Here is an 18,132-nt window from a genome sequence, read left to right as displayed (position 1 = left end):
GATCCTAAAATGTGTGTCTTTATTCACAGTTTAACCTATCTGAAATCAGAATGGGTCTCTCAATCACCGTTGTTGAGTAGTAGTCATGATGTATTGTTGCCACTGACGCCTGTGCATCAAACCTAGTAATAGCTTGGAAGAAAATCCCAGTGACAATAATGGAGCACTTTTAAAGAAGCTCTCTAAGAGAACAACCCTGAGGGAGCAAACTGCTGAGGGGAGGGCAGAAGACAAGGCTACTGAAAATTAGGAGCGACATGGAAGAGTCAAACTGTGACTAGGACATTTCAGAAATACTTGAACCGATTCATTTCACTATTTTCAATATGAATGCCCAAGAGTGATAGAAGATAAACGGTGAAGTATAAAGATGCTCTTTTGATGAACAGAAAAATTTTCAATGAAAAAAAAGACTTGTTGACTGTAAGAAAGTGCACAACCTAAAAGTTAGCCTTAATGAAGATGACAGCTCAGGATAGCATCTCTCAGATAGCTCTGGGGAATTGTTCCAAAGAGATAAGGAAGAGCCAGGGTATATAGGAGTTTTTGTTGGGGGAAAAAAAAAGCAACCAAAAATGAAACCAGGCAGTCAAACATCAAAAGATTACTGCTAATCATAAAAATAACCAGACATCTCAAGTTAATTTGAGTGCTTTTCTATGTATGGGAAATGCAAGAGTCTGGGCTTGTGATTATTCCTTGGATATGCACTGTAACTGTCTAGGGTGAGTATCCTGTTTTTCTGTGTCATGAATCCCCTCAGGGTGCACTGCAGGGGGTGGCTGCAGGGACTCATGGCTGCACCATCCTATGTTTACTGAAACGGCAGGCAACATTCTTTGTCCACATCTCCATAGCAAAAAAGGATCCCCTGGTGGCTCAGATGGTAAAGAATCTGCCTGCAATGCAGGAAACCAAGGTTCAGTCCTTAGGCTGTGAAGGTCACCTGGAGAAGGGCATGGCAACCCACTCCAGTATTCCTGCCTGGAGAATTTCATGGACAGAAGAGCCTGGTGGGCTACAGTCCATGGGGTCGCAGAGTCAGACACGGCTGAGCAACTAACACTGTCACTTTTTTTCCTTTCCAAAGCAAATACATTCAATACACCACTCACTGTATAGGAACAGAAGGGACCTCAGAGAATCAAGCCTAAGGCCCTTGCTTTGCAACTGTCCTGAGGGACGTTATCCCAGGTCTCACAGACAGCAGGCAAGGAGAGCTAAATGGAAGTTCCCTAGCTATGGCTGTGCTTGTTTTCCCATTGTCCATACTCAAGTTATCTAAAATGTTAACTACAGTATTAGTGCATCAAAAACTATGGTAAACAACCAATTTTTTTTTTTTTTTACAATTTGCACCTAGGGACAGGGGAGCCTGGTGGGCTGTTGTCTATGGGGTCGCACAGAGTCGGACACTACTGAAGCGTCTTAGCAGCAGCAGCAGCTAATACACAACTCAGGCCACTTGTTCATTGTATAAGTTCGTGTCCACCAAAAGGCCTCCCCCTGCTCAGCAAGCCAAACACTTGACTCTAGCAGCTGTGCTAAGTTGCCACAACGATTTCTAAACCAGTGAGTTATTGGACTAACTTTAAGTAGCTCTATGGCATGTCACAATCAGTCTATAAAGAGATGGGTGATCAGGAAAACATCCCTGGTTATCTCTATAAGCAAAGACTTAACCTTTGGGTAGCTTTGTCTTTGTTAAATTACTGAACACATTCTGAGAGTTAAGAGTCCAGGCGTGAGCCCCTGTCACTACTAGCTCTGCTGCCTTGGGCCAGTGCCAAAACCTCTCTAATCATGATTTTCCTTATTCATAGAATGAGGAAACACTAGTACCTAACTCAGAGGGGTCATCAGAGGTATACGTGTAAATACCAGGGGATCTGCCACACACCAGGCTTGCATAAGCATGAACTATTATTAGTATTGTTAAGTGAAAGTGTTAGTTGTTCAGTTGTGTCTGACTCTTTGCGACTCGGTGGACTGTAGCCTACCAGGCTCCTCTGTCCATGGGTTTCTCCAGGCCAGAATGCTGGAGTGGGTAGCCATTCCCTTCTCCAGGGGATCTTCCCAATCCAGGGATCGAACCCATGTTTCCTGAATTTCAGGCAGATTCTTTTCTGTCTGAGCCACCAGGGAAGCCCATCATTAGTGTTACTATTACCTAAAAACTGGGTTCACTTCTTGGGTATCAAGCCAATAGATATAACCAAGCCAAAGACTTGGAGAAGGAAGGGTTATTATTTATGTGCAGCAAGTAAGAAAAACACTGGGGATCTTTCCCAAAGCAGTGTCTCCCAGAACAGCAGAACGGGGGAAGGTTTATGTTAAGAGTGGCTGTTGTTCTGTTGCTCAGTCGTGTCCAGCCCTTCGTGACCCCATAGACTAGCCTGCCAGGCTCTCCTGCTCATGGGATTTTCCAGGCAAGAATACTAGGGTGGATTGCCATGCCCTCCTCCAGGGGATCTTCCAGTGCCAGGGGTCGAACCTGCATCTCCTGCATTGGCGGGCGGAGTTTTTACTGCTGAGTTACCAGGGAAAGCCCTAAGTGAAGGGCACGTGCATGTTCATGAAGGGACTTGAGCGGAGGAGAATTCAGCACAGAAGTGGGGCAAATGTCAACGGAGTCTAGGCTTCGGTTGACTGAAGATAGGCAGATCAATATCATCAGTCTATCCTCTATCGGGTGGGGCCTTAGTTCTGGCAGCACTCAAATATGTATTATTATGTGTATCTTTTGAGGAGGAACTAGGACTCTGCTTTATCGCTGCACTATTGTTTGACTACCTTTTTTCTCTTGGTACATTTCTTTGTTCTTCGAAGATCATTAATCACTGAGACCTGTTCAAGGGCAAGCATGGTGGCCAGGCTTAGATCACAAAATGGCTTAGGCCAAAATGGCTTCTCTTATGTCAAGAAATCCATTCCTGGTTCTTTTTCTTCCAGGGTCCCCTGACTTAACTGCTTGCATTATTAGCCCTCCCCTCCTTTTCAAGTTGGGGGGATGTGGGTTATGGGTCATGGTGTAGTTACCACTGAGGCAGCACAGGGCATAGAGCCCTGAGACAGGGGTCAGGGTTGTGCTCTGCCTCTGCTCCTTGGTGCCAGGGATGAGTCCCAGGCTGCACCGGTATTCAGCAAGCCATAGCGAGCACCTCCCCAGGCCAGGCCTTGTGCTGGGTGCTGATTGAGAAATGGCGTCTACCTTGAACTCTCTCACATTATACAGTAGGCAGGACCACTGACAACACACAGTAGGTGCTATCACAGAGGCCGGAACCCTGGGAGGACAGATGCCTCTCTGTGCTGTGGGTTTTGAGCACGTGGAGTGAGCATGAGTTAGAACCTTCCCCTCCTGTGCCACCCTCAAGGAGACATTTTGACCTAAAGACACTCTTTATTCCCTCCCAGTGTGATCTGAGTGATAAATCTGGGAGAACAACTGGGTGTTGGGTGCTCTGCTTTAGCTGCCCCCTCATCTTGCCTCTTGGGAGCCTTTGTGGGTGGGAAGTGGGCCCTCTGCCAGCAAATGGGTAGGGGTTGGTCTGATTTGGGTTTTAGTTCACAGATGCTCTTGGTCCTCCCACTGAGCCATTCTCTGACTTAGTCTTTATCAGATAAACATGGGGCACCAGTTGCTGATACTCTGATTAATTTCTCAGTAAGTTTGGAATTTGGTCAAGATGGAGGGCGCTATATCTTGCCCCCTGGGGGATCCCAGTTAGACATTATACGTCAGTAGAGGGGCAGCAAGCTCATTGATGTGGATTCATGCTTATGTTGACAGTGCTGCATCTCTGCCTGGACGTGCGTAATGGTCGCTCAATAATTTTGGTTAACCGATGAACAGTTTCAGGAGGCTGAGCAAAGGGAAACAGGAAAAGCTTCAGAGAAAAGGAGATGTTTTATTCAAGCTTCAGAGGATAAGAAATCTGCCAACAAAACAAGGTAGAAATAGACACTCAAGCCTGCAAGGGATGGGACATGTTTTGTGACAAGTTGCATGTTCCCATCTTTCCAAGAACCAGTTTTCTCATCTGAATAGGGATAAGAAAGCTGACCTTGCCTCCCTCACAGGGTCCTTCAGAGTGTCATAGAACTTACTGGAGGCAAAAATGTTTTGAAAACTGTAAAGTGTTGTACACATCATTATATAATATTCAGTGGCCAGCATAAACATTAACTGTCAGCAGAAACGGTCAGAACAAAAGATTTTTTTTTCAAGTTGATGAATTTTTTTAATCTTTTATAAACCTAACTCTCCCAGAAAAGGTTTTCATTAATGTCCAATGCCCACAGTTGAACCCCTAAGCCTCTTGGCTCTTACTAAAATACTGATAAAAACACAATCTGGCTTGCCTCTATGGATATGTTAAAAATGGTATTTTCAGAGAGAACAATAGAAAAACTGTGTTGTCAGTTTGACATTCCTTGCTAGGATATTTTCAGGCTGCCCATGTCTATATGCAAACAATACATTCAGAAACCAAATGAGTGCTTTATAAATTTCTTTCTTTTGCCCAATTTGCATAGAGGGGAGGCCTGTAGAAAATGTAATGGCAATCAAATTTCAATGGTAATGAAACAATGAGGCGGTTTTGACTGTCGATAGGTGTTGAAATAATCATGAAAGCAGCAGCTGGCCCCTTTCTTTCTCTTGTCCAATTAGAAGCTATTTTCTCTGCAAGGAATACTCAAAGGTAATCATACCTTGTGTCAAAAGTCTGTCTGGAAGACTGACTTATCATCCAACGCCATTTACATTAACAGCACATTAATTTTTCTGTCTCAGTAGGACACCACCTCAGAGAAAGGTTGCAAGTTTTGAGCAGAAATCTTACTTCTTCCCCCGTGGGTAGGGGAGGACTGTGTCTTCTAGGGATTGGAGAGAATTGTGCCAGCCAAGCTAAGTATCTGGCAGAGCCAGATGCTGGCAGCAAACAAAAGGTCTCGGTGGGATTTGTGAGACAAAAAGTGTGCATTAGGGCAAAGAGATTGAGTATATCCATGTATCAGTGGCTCTGGGAAGAGAGAAGCTCTGTAAATAATCTACTTGCAGACAGTTTAATGCTTTGAACATAGTAACAGCCCACGTGTAGAAACCACTGGAGAGGGCAGACAGCAAATTTCACTCCCAGAGATATGGTTTGCTTTTGCGGCAAATGAAGGTTCTGGCAACCTAGGCAGGAAGAGGGAAGAAAAGGAGGAGGGCTTTGAAACACAGTCATAGCCTTCCTCCTGCCTCTGGGGCGCCACAGAGAAGGAGCTCTATTACAGACAGGATCCTAGTATGAACTATAGCTAGTGTCTTTTTTTTTTTTTTTTGCAGATTTAAGACAGTTGCCCAATGGCTGATAGACTTCCCTGGCCTCCTCCTGTATGGGCCACGTGACGCTAGGTCTTCTGGGGCTCAGAAGAATTGTTTATTGTAATTCTAGCATCTGGAAAGTGTTGTATGGTTTCTGAAGTGTTTGTCACTTAACATACTGTGAAAAAAAATTTTTTTTTTTTGCTAATAATCATGAGGAGCAAGAAAGGAAGTGGAGTTTATTTCTCTGGAAGAGGAGTAAAAGAATAATACCTTATAATAATAATAATTTTGTTGTTGTTCAGTTGCCAAGTCATGTCTAACTCTTCGTGACTCCATGGACTGCAGCATGCCAGGCTTCCCTGTCCCTCAATCTCTCCCAGAGTTTGCCCAAGTTCATGTCCACTGGTTCATGTCCATCCAACTCTCTCACCTTCTTCTCCTTCTGCCTTCAGTCTTTCCCAGCACTAGGGTCTTTTCCAATGGGTCAGTTATTCACATCAGGTGGCCAAAGTACTGAAGCTTCAGCCATAATAATGATAGCTTAGGTATATCGAGCATTTACCAGACTTATTTCCTGAATTGTCACATTTAATTCTCACAAGCCCCTTATAAGGGAGGTGCTATTATCACCTCCAATTTGCAGTTTAGAAAACAGAGGCTCAGAGAGATGAAGCGAATTGCCCAGATCATACCACTAGGATGTGTCAGAACTGAGCCTCCAAGCTAGCCGGGAAGAACCTGCCTGCTTCTGAGTCCCCAGGCTCTGCTGCCCGGGTCCCCTCTATTTTGATACGTAGTCCTATTCCTCCCCCAGGGAAACATATTCAACAAGCACTGAGAGCCCACTGTGTGTCAAGAGCAGCTCTAGACACTGCGGGTCCATGCTTTCATTCAACAACTATTTCCTGAGTGTTCATTATGGACCAGGCACTGTTTTGTGCAGGGAGTACATCAGCAAACAAATCTCTCTGTAGCGTTGATTCTGCTGGGTGGACCAGACAATCAACAAGGTGTATGTTTAGGAAATAATATATTAGAAAGTGATAAGCTTAATGGAAAAAAAGGATCATAGGGCTCAGTAGAGAGGACCAGCAGTGTTGGAGTAGTAATAAGGGGACAGGGTCCACTTGTACACAAGGTAGTCAGGGGAGGTCTTGTTGAGAAGGTCGCATTCAAATATGTACATGTATTGAAGGAAGCAGGGGAAGTGACCGTGCCTTTACATGGGGAAGAGCATTCCAGGCAGAGGGAATAGAAAACATGTGGTATGTTAAAGACCAGTGATGCAGTTGAGGGCATGACAGATGTATCACAGTGTGAAAGGGAGCCTGGTCATGGTGGGCCTCGTAGACCACTGTACAGACTTGTCTTTCATTCAGAGTGAAATGGAGGGCCCTGCCAGGCCCTGAGCAGAGGAGCAGCCTGTTCTGACTTCTGTGTTTAAAGGACCCCCCTGGCTACTGTTTTGAGAATGAGCTCTAGGAGGTCAAGAGTGGAGGAAGAAAGGCTGGTCAGGAGGCCACTTCAGTGATCCATATAAGAGACGAGGGTTTCATTTTTTGACTCAAACTTCGATGGCGAGAAGAGATTGGATTCTGCATGAATTTTAAATATAGAGCCACATTGCAGGCCTACCCAACCGTTAGACTGATTGTGACCTGGTGAAAAGAAAACTTCTTTATAAAAGAACAGAACATAGGAACTTGTGAACAGTGATTACAAAAACTGAGAAATAGTGCCAGCTAGGAATAAACTATACATATAATGACCCAACAGAAAGCACACAACCGGAAAACATAACAAAGTCTTTGTTTTTATTCTTTATATCATTGAATTCAGTGTAGTCATGCAAATAAGTGAGCCTTACTAGCAAAGCCATATCATTTATAACTTTATCCTCGTGATTGCACTGTGAGCACAGTCCATAGAAAAACAGTATTGTTGTAACCATTGCTTCTTTGTTTTCCAAGCTGAACTCTTAACTATTTTAATCCATCAGGAAATGCAAATAGAAGGAGAAAAAGGAAGCAAAAGAATGCATGTATTATTTAACTGTTCCTGATCCCTATGACTATGGGCATCTTGTGATTAGAAGAATTGGAAGGAGATTGGGTTTTTCTTTTCTTACAGTTTCCATACGAGGTACTGATTCAGAAAGCAGAGGTGACCAGATGGATCAGATTCACATTCTTTCTCAAGAGGGGACAATAAGTTGTGCACAGTGAGGAAGACAATCATCATCTGGGCTGGTGTATTTATCTTCTCTAAATATAGCAAAGAAGTGTTTTGCTTTTAAGATGGGTTGGATCATCACTTGATCTTTTTTTACAGATGAGTGTGGGCGGGAGATGAATATCAACAATATTTACCAATTGACTTCTGTGTGCCGGCACTATGCTATCTTATATTCACCTTTGTATACCCAGCTTACAGTCTGAATTCTGCCTGCTATGGTTTATTATTGAGATGCACACGATCTTGAATACTCATAGCTGAATGAAGAGCTTGCTTTCTGCTCAGTTATATGCTTAGTCATTTTATGTTATTTATTTATTAAAAATTTTTATTGCAGAGCAGTTGATTGACAATGTTGTGTTCGTTTTAGGTGTACAAAGTGATTTAGTTATACATTCACATATACCTATTTTTTCCAGATTCTTTTTCTTTATAGTCTACTGTTTTTGTTGTTGGTTAGTCACTAAGTCTTATCCAATTCTTCTGAGACCCCATTGACTGCACCCCACCAAGCTGCTTTGTCCATGGGATTTCCCAGGCAAAAATACTGAAGTGGGTTGCCATTTCCTTCTCCAGGGGATCTTCCTGACCCAGGGATCAAACCTATGTCTCTGCCTGGCAAGTGGATTCTTTACCACTGAGCCCCCTGGAAACCCCAACCTAAAAGTTTAGTTTCCTGTGCTATACAGTAGGTTCTTATTTCTCTATTTTACATGCAGTATTGTATATGTTAATTGCAAACTTCTAATTTATCCCCCACATCATCTTATATTAAAGAGACATTAATCTCAATGGAGTTTACTCTTAAAAGTGGACTCTGATGCTGAATTCAATTCTGAGCATCAGAAGCTAGGCTGGAAGATCTATACCCTCCTGCTTGTTAAGTGACAAACTGTGCATCCAGTATCAGACTGCAGGTTAAGAAAGCATGATCCAAGTGTCCCATAAGGAAACAATGATGGATAAGTGCCTAAGCTTATTCTCTTCAAAATATGTTTTAAAAACTCAAGACATTCTTTTTAATCAAGATGACTATTTCTGGAATTTCTAGGCCCTGACAGACAGGAAAATAAAACAAGGAAGCAACAGCATCATTTTTTCTGAGAATTAATTAGAAGTAACAAAATTTCAATAAGGAGCCACTGTTAGAAATCACCTTATATATCTTTGAGGAAAAGCTCAGAGAAGATCAAGAGCAGAGCCTCAAACATCAAGTTTCTCACTTAAGGCAAAAGGGTCATTTATTCTTGCATGGAAATTTGCTGACACGCAAAGGTGAAATAAGAAGAAAGGGATGGCTTCCCTGGTGGCTCAGTGGTAAAGAATCTGCCTGCCAATGCAGGGGACACAGGTTTGATCCCTGGTCCAGGAAGATCCCACGTCCTGCCTGTGTGCCACAACTACTGAGCCCACGAATTGCAACTACTGAAGCCTGAGCACACCTAGAGCCCGTGCCCTGCAACAAGAGAAACCACGGCAATGAGAAGCCCAAGCATTGCACCTAGAGAGCAGCTCTTGCTCACTGCAACTGGCAAAGGCCTGCATGTAGCAATGAAGACCCAGGACAGCATAAATAAAATAAAGAAACGAATAAATCTTAAAAAAAATTTTTTTAAAGGAATAAAGGGAAAAGTTGGCAAACCCCCTGTCCAAGAATAAAAATGTGGGACTAAAAACTAAGGCTTCCTTATTTTTTAACCGTCTCAAAGAGAAGTCAGACATTCTAGACCAAGGACTACCACTGTAGGAACTTTGGATATATAGTCAAATTTCTCACATTTTTAAAAAACAGTTTGCATTCAGGATCAATGATTATGAGATCTTTGTCCTTTTCTACAGCCATGTTGAGAAACCCCTAGGGATTCAATAGATGGAAACACTGACTAAGGTGAGAGCTGGGCTGGATTTGGGGAAACAAGAGTGCCATGTGTTTAAAAATATAGCCCAAATTCACACTGGAGCTAGAAGATAAATCCAGCATGTGAGAAAGACTGAGGGAGGCAGGGATGATAGTTGGACCTCTTAGGGGTCATCTTAAAGAATATTAGAATAATTTTTTCTTTTGGTTTCAAAATCTCTCCTTCATAGTGTTCAGATCATGGATCTTTATAAGTGTGTCTGAATCTAAAAAGATTGCTTCATGGCAAGGAATCCTTCCTCCCGGACCCCGGTTGCCATGGAAACAGCACTTGCTCCTGTGGCAGAAGCTCACATGCACACAACACATACACACACAGCAGATTAATATATTCTCGGGGAAATGCCTTTTATGTGATCTCCTTCTGGTACTTCTTAAAAACACATTCAGAGCCAAAATTTTACTAATTCCTACCATCCAATTGTTAACTATCGTGTCCTTTGTTTTAATGTTTAAAAATTCTGATTTTAGGGTTTTTTTTTCAACACAATCTCTCCTGGAAGTGAAATAATCTATTATTCACCCCTTCACCTACCTCTAACTTTTCTCCCCCCCTTTGTATGAACAGACTATGGATTTCAATATATTTAGTTTAACTAAAAAGAAGCCTGTTTCAGATTCTACTCAATTTCTTTGATGAGTATAATGATGCATTTCAAGTATTTCATTTCCCTAAATATTCTTTATTCCCAGTATTAGTTTTTTAAAAAATATTTATTTATTTATTTATTTTTGGGCTGTGATGGGTCTTCTCTGCTGTACTGGGGCTTGCCTTAGTTGCAGTGAGTGAAAGCTGCTCTTCATTGCAGTCAGTTTCTGTGGTGGCTTCTTTTGCTGCAGAACACCAACTCTAGGAGTACGGGTTTCAGTAGTTGCTGCGTGGGAGTTCAGCAGTTGTGGTTTGCGGGCTCTAAGGGACTGGCTCAGTAGTTGGTACACAGGGCTTAGCTGCTCTGTGGCATGTGGGATCTTCTGGGACCAGGGATTGAACCAATATCCCCTGCATTGCAAGGGGGATTCTTAACCACACTGGACGTCTAGGAAAGTCCCAAATGCTAGTTTTAGCTGGCAAAACAGCGATTCTTTGGAAGGATGTCGATGACTCACAAGTTCATGTGAGTATAGGACTATAGTTATCTGGTTTGGTGTTTCATCTATACGAATTTGAAAAGAAATCAAAGGAAAATCTGATACAGGAAAGTAATTTACTTCAACCTGTAATTCTTGAGCACCTACTATCTGACTGTATCTGACTCAATTCCAGTGACAGCTAATTCTGATTACATAGAGAAGCTCATGATCTACCATATGGAGAGTGGGTACAGCAGGGTGCATGAGAGTCGGAAACTGACCTCGATTTCACCACTAGTTGGGAGCTTCACTTCAACTGAATTGAGCCCTATAATTATAACCTGTAAAATGAACAACTTGAACTCGACTCTCATCCTGGCCCCTCCAGTCCCATGATGCCATGACTGTAATCAGCTTCAGAGCCAGACCAATGGAGGCATATGGTTGATGAAGCAGCCTTAGACCTCAGTCCAGGTGGTGACTCAGTCATGACACTGAATAAGGTCTGACACCCATTGGTCTTCCCAACCCTTGTGGTACCCACAGCTACCCAATGTGTCTGCCCATGGGGTGAGATAGAGTTCCTACTCAACTGTCCCTTTCAGACCATTCTTTCTTCTCCTGCATCAACTCTGACTGTCCTTTGTCATGCCCCAACTGAGGCTCGCCAACCTGCAATGCTTGTTCTCACCAAGTTATCCAGTGTCTTTGTTTGTACTCAAGGCAATGTTCTTTTTTTTTTTTTTACATTAAAAAAATTATTATTTTTTTACTTTACAATATTGTATTGGTTTTGCCACACATCAACATGAATCCGCCATGGGTGTACATGTGTTCCCAATTGCGAACCCCTCTTCGACCTCCCCACCCACACCATCCCTCCCAGTGCACCAGCCCCAAGCATCCTGCACCCTGCATCGAACCTAGACTAGGCAATGTTTTTTAGTAGTAAAGTTATTTTTTGGAGCTATTAGACCCTGGTAAAGTCTCCAGTTGAGTTCCTACAACTATCCCTCTCACATGCTTTGCTTCAGCCTCAGGGACAACTCCTGAAGCTCACCAAGCTCTTGATTACCCTGGACCTTGGCCCGAAGCTGTGGCCAGTGCTGCCTAGAGGAGTTGTCCCTCTCCACTCAGCTGTTAACTCCTTCCCACCCTTCAATCTCAGCCTCCTTAACTAAGCCCTGGCTTTGCTCTTTTCCTTCTTACATCTTGCTACCAGATACAGCAATTTCATAACCGTCTAATGTCTATCTGCTCCAGGAGATGACAAATACCATGAGGGCCCTACACCGCTGGACGCCCAGTGCCTGGCCCACCCAGGGGTTCAGTTAGTAACTGTGAAGTAAGTGCATGGATGAACAAATGAATGAAAGCACCATCTTGACCCAAAGAAGAGACAAATGGTGGGAATTTCAGGCCCTGGCACATGCTGAGTGGGGAGAGGCATCTTTTTAAAAAAAATGAAGTATGGTTGATTTGCAACGTTGCGTTAATTTATACTGTACAGCAGAATGATTCAGTTATGCATATATATTCTTTTTCATTATGGTTTATCATAGGATATTGAATATAGTTCCCTATGCTATGCAGTAGGACCTTGTTGTCTATCCATATTCTACATATAATTGTATATCCTAATCCCAAACTCCTAGTCCTTCCCTCCCTTCCCCTGCCCCCCAACCTCTTGGCAACCACAAGTCTGTGGGAGAGATACTTTTAACCCAAAAAATTTGTCTCTCTTTGCATTGTTGTATGGCAGAAACCAACACAACATTGTAAAAAAAATTTTTTTAATAAATAGAAAAAACACACCAGTGAATTCTTTCCACAAAAAAAGAAAAAAAAATACTTGTCTTTCATCTCGATCTGCAGTGCTCACCTAGCTCTTGAAGGACAGACACCAGCAGCAGAAAACATCGTTACTCCCAAATGGTCTATAACTATTTGTCAATAGTAATGCTTTAACTCATGATGAAAGCTTTCTCTATATAAATCCAAAGCATTTTACTTTGTATTTGGGCAAACATGTTGATGACCGCAGCCTTTAGAATATGAAGTGTAGTGTTAGAGACATTAGACTGAGATAGAAAAGCTGAGAAACTTGCTGCCATCTCACAGTGAGCCTTTAGCAGAATGAGGACCAGAATCTGACTTCTGGAGGTCAAGTCACTTTGCCTCTCTGGGCCTGTTTTTTCCCTCTGCAGATGATTTACTCTCGTCCCTCCACTTCACTACTCAGTGGATCCTGAAACTCCTTAATTTAAATGCAACATTTCTGATATCAGTAATGCCCAAATCCTTCAAATTAAAAAAAAAAAAAAGAGTATAGAAGTATGTCAAACATTTAATTGACATTCAAAATGTTTTTTTTAGATTTGTGATATTTGAGATTTATCAGATTTTAAACATTTGCTATATTCTCTAAAGAAATATCCATGTTTATATCTTAGAAAAAAAAACACATGTAAACTTCTCTTTAAATAACTGGCTTATAGAGTACACATAATCTTGGAAATAAAGAAAACATTAGCGTCATTTTTGCTGTCCAGACTGGCGCTGGCAGATTCAGTTGCCCTACTTATTCTATTTGTGTGCCTGCAGGATAGAGGAGAGGTAACTGCTGGGTTGCTCTCAAATATTTGTATATCAGTTCCATCTTTAAAATATGATTTTGCATTCTGTTTTCACCACTGGATCAATGTGAATTAGAAAAATTATTTATAGTTTTGTATTTGCTTGATTTTTTTCATATGTGAAATGGAAAGAATACCTTTTCCTACTCATGTCCCGAGGAATTTGGCAAAGGCTATTGGAATTAGTGGCTGTGGCCGTGCCCGTTCCATGGGAAGCTTGACCACAGGGCGGGTCATACACTGATATAGGCTTGCCAGGGATTTGTGGCACCTCTGTTGCTGAGTCCCAAGGAAGGTTTCTGGAGTGAGATGCTGATTAATGGAGTTCTGTGGGCTAAGAAGACAGATTTTGTGTTGCTTCTAGAACAGTGGGTTCCCCAAGAACCAATTACAATTGGGTCTTTCCATCAATGAGAATAAAAGGATAAATGTGGTGTGTGTACATCTGATGTCAATGTGTGAATGTGCGTATTGTTGCCAATATTCTTTCCTCTGAGATAATGTTCTTCCTATCCTTTGGAGTTAAACTGGTGTTTTTAACATCCAAAAAATGTAGTCGTCCATAAGATTCCAAAGTCTGCTTAGAAACATTGAGCTGAAGGACAACCTTGTTATTATTTCCTAGATCTTTTGTGACCTGTTTTTTTCAGTCAATGATTAACTTCCTTTGGCTAGCAGAGATAATCTAAGCTTTGGAAATTTACCCAGCTTCTTAAGTGGAAGGATACTAACATTTATTGAGTGTATACTGTGCCAGGAACTGCATTTGGTGCTTTCATGTCTATTACTGCATTAAATCTCCTTAGTAACTCTATGAAGTTGGAAGTATTATGCCAATTTAAAATGGGAAAAATCTGAAACTCAGATGACAAGTCACTTGATCAAGGTCCTGAGTTGTTAACCAGCAAAGTCTAAATTTGAACTCAGTTTTTCTGAGCCCAAAGTCCAAGGTCTTCTAACCTTACTAAGCTTATTTCCCCAAATAAAACCATAAGACACATATTTTAATCTGGGTTATACTTTTGATGTCAATTGAAGACCATCTGGGGACTGGCATTTTAATTCTGTGTTGTGCTAAGTCGCTTCAGTCATATCAGACTCTGTGCGACCCCTGGATTGTGGCCCACCAGGCTCCTTTGTCCAAAGGATTCTCCAGGCAAGAAGATTGGAGTGGATTGCCATACCCTCCTCCAGGGGATCTACCCAACCCATGGATCAAATCCAGGTCTCTTGAGTTACAGGCAGATTCTTTACTGTCTGAGCCACCAGAGGAGCCCCTGGCATTTTAATCCTGATACCTAAAAAGAAAGCATTCTACTTCTAATAGATATAGGGACACATACACTCACTGTTAACAGAGGCAATCCAGAGTTGACCAGGACTAGTTAATCCATGATACCAGGGCCTCTTCTTGTCTGTGGAGTGTGTAAAGGACTCTGAAGAGGTTCCAAGGCCAGGGAGCAAGTGAGACCAAGTTGCTTAAGACACACTGTGTTTCTGAGAACCTTTCAGAGCTAGGTAGAAAATATTCTGGATTATCTCTTCTTCTGTATAACCTATCCTTGCTTTTCCCTCTGTCCATAAGAATAATCCATACTGACTAAATTTCATGACACAAAAACAAATGGTTAATTTGCCCTCCCAGGCCATAACCAGCGATTGGCCTTGTGTTCAGTGGCACACAGGCTAGAGTTTGTTTCTATGCCTCATACCTTGTCTTATCTGTGATTAACTTCTACTGTGATGGTGACAAAGAAAGGCTAAAGTTCTGAATGTTCAAGACTTTATTGTTAAGAAATCAGTTCAAGAGAAGGTTAAGTAAGTCTTTGGGCAGAATGACTAAAAGTCTCTAAGCCCCAGGTTTGCAAAGTTTAGTTAGGAAGGTAACATGCAGGCTGCCCTGTCTGTGGGTTCCCCTTCAGTAGGTCTAGGGTAGTGGCCTGGAATCCGTGTTTTAACAAACAAACCAGGGAGCTAAGGGCAGCAGAGGATCCAAGGAATCCTTTGGGAACCAGTTCTAAGACACATTTCATTCAAAGAGGATATAATCATTCACTTGCTCAGTGGAGCTTTTTCTTTTATTGCTGTTTTTTTTTTTTTAACCAATAAAGGACAGTGTTCTTGTACCCTAGTGCTGAGAGGGAAGTGCATAAACTTTCAAATAACAGCTCATTTTCTGGATATGTTTCAGTATGAAAAATGGGCCGAAGAGAAAAACCCTTAGCTGTGGAGAATACCAGACGATTGGGGTGTGTGTGTGTTTGTGTGTGTGTGGTGGGAGGTGATAACCCAGTCATGCTAAAGATCCCAGAAAGGACAACATCACACATAGCCTTCAGAAGGACAAGGAATATACTAGGGCCAGCAGCATGACAACCATAAATCGGGACCGTGCAGTCACAGTAATTCAAGTTGCTTGGAATTTCCAGACGGTTCTGTTTTTATTGAGTGTACAAGTCAGCATCTCTTTTAAACGCTGCCTGAAAATACCAGCGCTCTGGCTGCCTGCCATGCTTCTCCAAGGTAACTGGCACCATGGTAGGGCTGTCTTCCTGGTTGTTTACAGGTAGGGAGCCATTCTGGTTGATGAGCACCTGGGCTGAACCAGTTGTTAAATACACTGAATGTCTTCCCTAACTCTGCCAGTGCCTTGCGGGTAAGTTGTGACCATGGAGAGTCACAAAGAGTGAAGGGCATAAAGGGTGCCTCGAGAAAGGGGAGCTGGAATCTGAGGCTCCTGGCAGAAAAGCAGGAAATATAGCTAAAAATACTTATGCTGTCCCCAGTGAATTGGGGAAACTAGGCCAGAGATGGCAAAGTTTCTTTAGGAGAATTAAAGCTGAAGGGCAGGTAGTGGCTCCCTGCCCTGAAATAGATTCGGAAACCAGTCTTGGCAGTGACCACCTACAATCATTGATTACTGATGTCTGCCAAGGGCTCAGGAAGGGGTATGTGTGTGAGGCATGCTTGTTAGCTGTGCTCGAGGGGACATGGGGCTGACCTTTTGCTGATCTCTCCTTTCAGAAAAACACACCAGCTTATTCTTTCTCCCCATGAATATACATGGCCATCTCCAAGCTGCTCAAATAAGAGATTTATAGTAGTTTAGGCAGAATCTCTCAGAGATATCTGGGCTAATGAGCAGTAAATGCCAGTCAACATATGTCTCTGAAAACTATGAGCAGGGGACTCCCTTCAAGCTGGCTTTCCTTGTGCAGTCACCTATTCTCTTTGCAACAGATGTCCAAAGTGTCAGGTTCCCCCAGGCCCTAGAACCAGCTGTCACCCTCAGAGCCCCTGGAGTGGATCATGACTGTGGTAGGATTTACATCTGTCACTCGGTTTCACACAGAAGACATAGTGGGTTATTATGAATTACGACTGTGAAATCACGGGTACTTTCAGTCATAACTGAGGTCGCTGGAAACACCTGCCCCATCTGATGGTGTTGATGTTCCTGGTTGTGATCTGCTGGATGGATGGGCAATGGTGCAGAGGGTGTTCACCTTGCTTCCTTATCTCTCCACTGACTGGCTTTTCACCATTTTTTTAAAATGAAAAATCCAGTTTCCTTAAATATTAAATAATCTTGCCTTCAGGGACACTCTCTTTTCTAGAAGGTGTATTGTCATTCAAAAACACCAGCCTTTGATAATAACATAGGGGATATAACCTATGTAACCAAATTTTCTACCAAGATTTTGCTTTGCAGTTTGACCTGACAGTGTTATGTTTTGGGCCTGTAGGGAGTTGATATACTGGTGGTACTGGATTGTACTAGTCAGGGTTCTATGGAGAAACAAAACCAGTAGGATATATAGAGATATATATAAGGGGAGGGGCTTCTTTGGTGCTAGTGGCAAAGAACCTGTCCACCAATGCAGGAGATGTGGGTTCGATCCCTGGGTCGGGAAGATCCCCTGGAGAAGGAAATGGCAGCCCACTCCAGTATTCTTGCCTGGAGAATCCCATGGATAGAGGAGCCTGGCGGGCTACAGTCTATGGGGTTGCAAAGAGTCAGACACAACTAAAGTGACTTAGTATGTACGTATGCACATGTAAGAGGAGATGTATTATAGAAATTTGATCGTGTGAATAAGGATGTTGAGAAATTTCACAGTCTGATCTGCTGTCTACAGACTGAGAACCAGGAAAGCTGGTGGGGTAATTTAGTCTGAATCCAAAGGCTACAGAGCCAGGAGCCCTGGATGTCTAAGGGAGGAAAGAGATGGATGTCCCAGCCCAAGGAAAGAAAATGATTTTTCCCCTTCCTCCAGCTTTTTGTCTTATTCAGTTCCTCAACGGATTTGGTGACACCCACCTGCCTTGGTGAGGGCAATCTTCTTTACACAGTCTATTGATTCAAATGCTAATCTCTTCTTTATACAGTCTACTGATTCAAATGCTAATTTCTTCCAGAAATAATATTTTACCAGCTATCTGGGCATTCCTTAGCCCAGTCAAGTTGACACATAAAATTAACCATCACATGAGTGGAGAGCACAGAGCCTTAAAAAATCATTAAGATTTAGAGAAATAATGGTATTTTTTTCAGGTTTAAAAGAAGTAGTAAGTGATTTGGTTGTTAATGCTAATCATAGAAAAATGCCTTCGAAGAATCCTCTGGGGAAATACAGAGGAACATGCAGTAGGGTGTGGGGAAGACTCTTTGCGACTCTGTGCACTGTAGCCCACCAGGCTCCTCTGTCCATGGGATTCTCCAGGCAAGAATACCGGAGTGGATAGCCATTCCCTTTATCCAGAGGATCTTCCTGACCCACGGATCAAACCTAGGTCTCCCATATTGCAGGCAGATTCTTTACAATGAAACTTCCTCTTATATTCGCATTTCTAAGCCACGAAGAACTTCCATGTATATACTGACAAATCACAAAAAAGAAAATAGAAATGGTACAGACACATTTGAAAAAATGTTCAAGGCTTTATCCCAGTTG

This window comes from Oryx dammah, unplaced genomic scaffold (genome assembly GCF_014754425.2).
Source record: "Oryx dammah isolate SB20612 unplaced genomic scaffold, SCBI_Odam_1.1 HiC_scaffold_18, whole genome shotgun sequence".
NCBI classification, from domain to species: domain Eukaryota; kingdom Metazoa; phylum Chordata; class Mammalia; order Artiodactyla; family Bovidae; genus Oryx; species Oryx dammah.
This window is presented reverse-complemented; position numbering follows the sequence as displayed.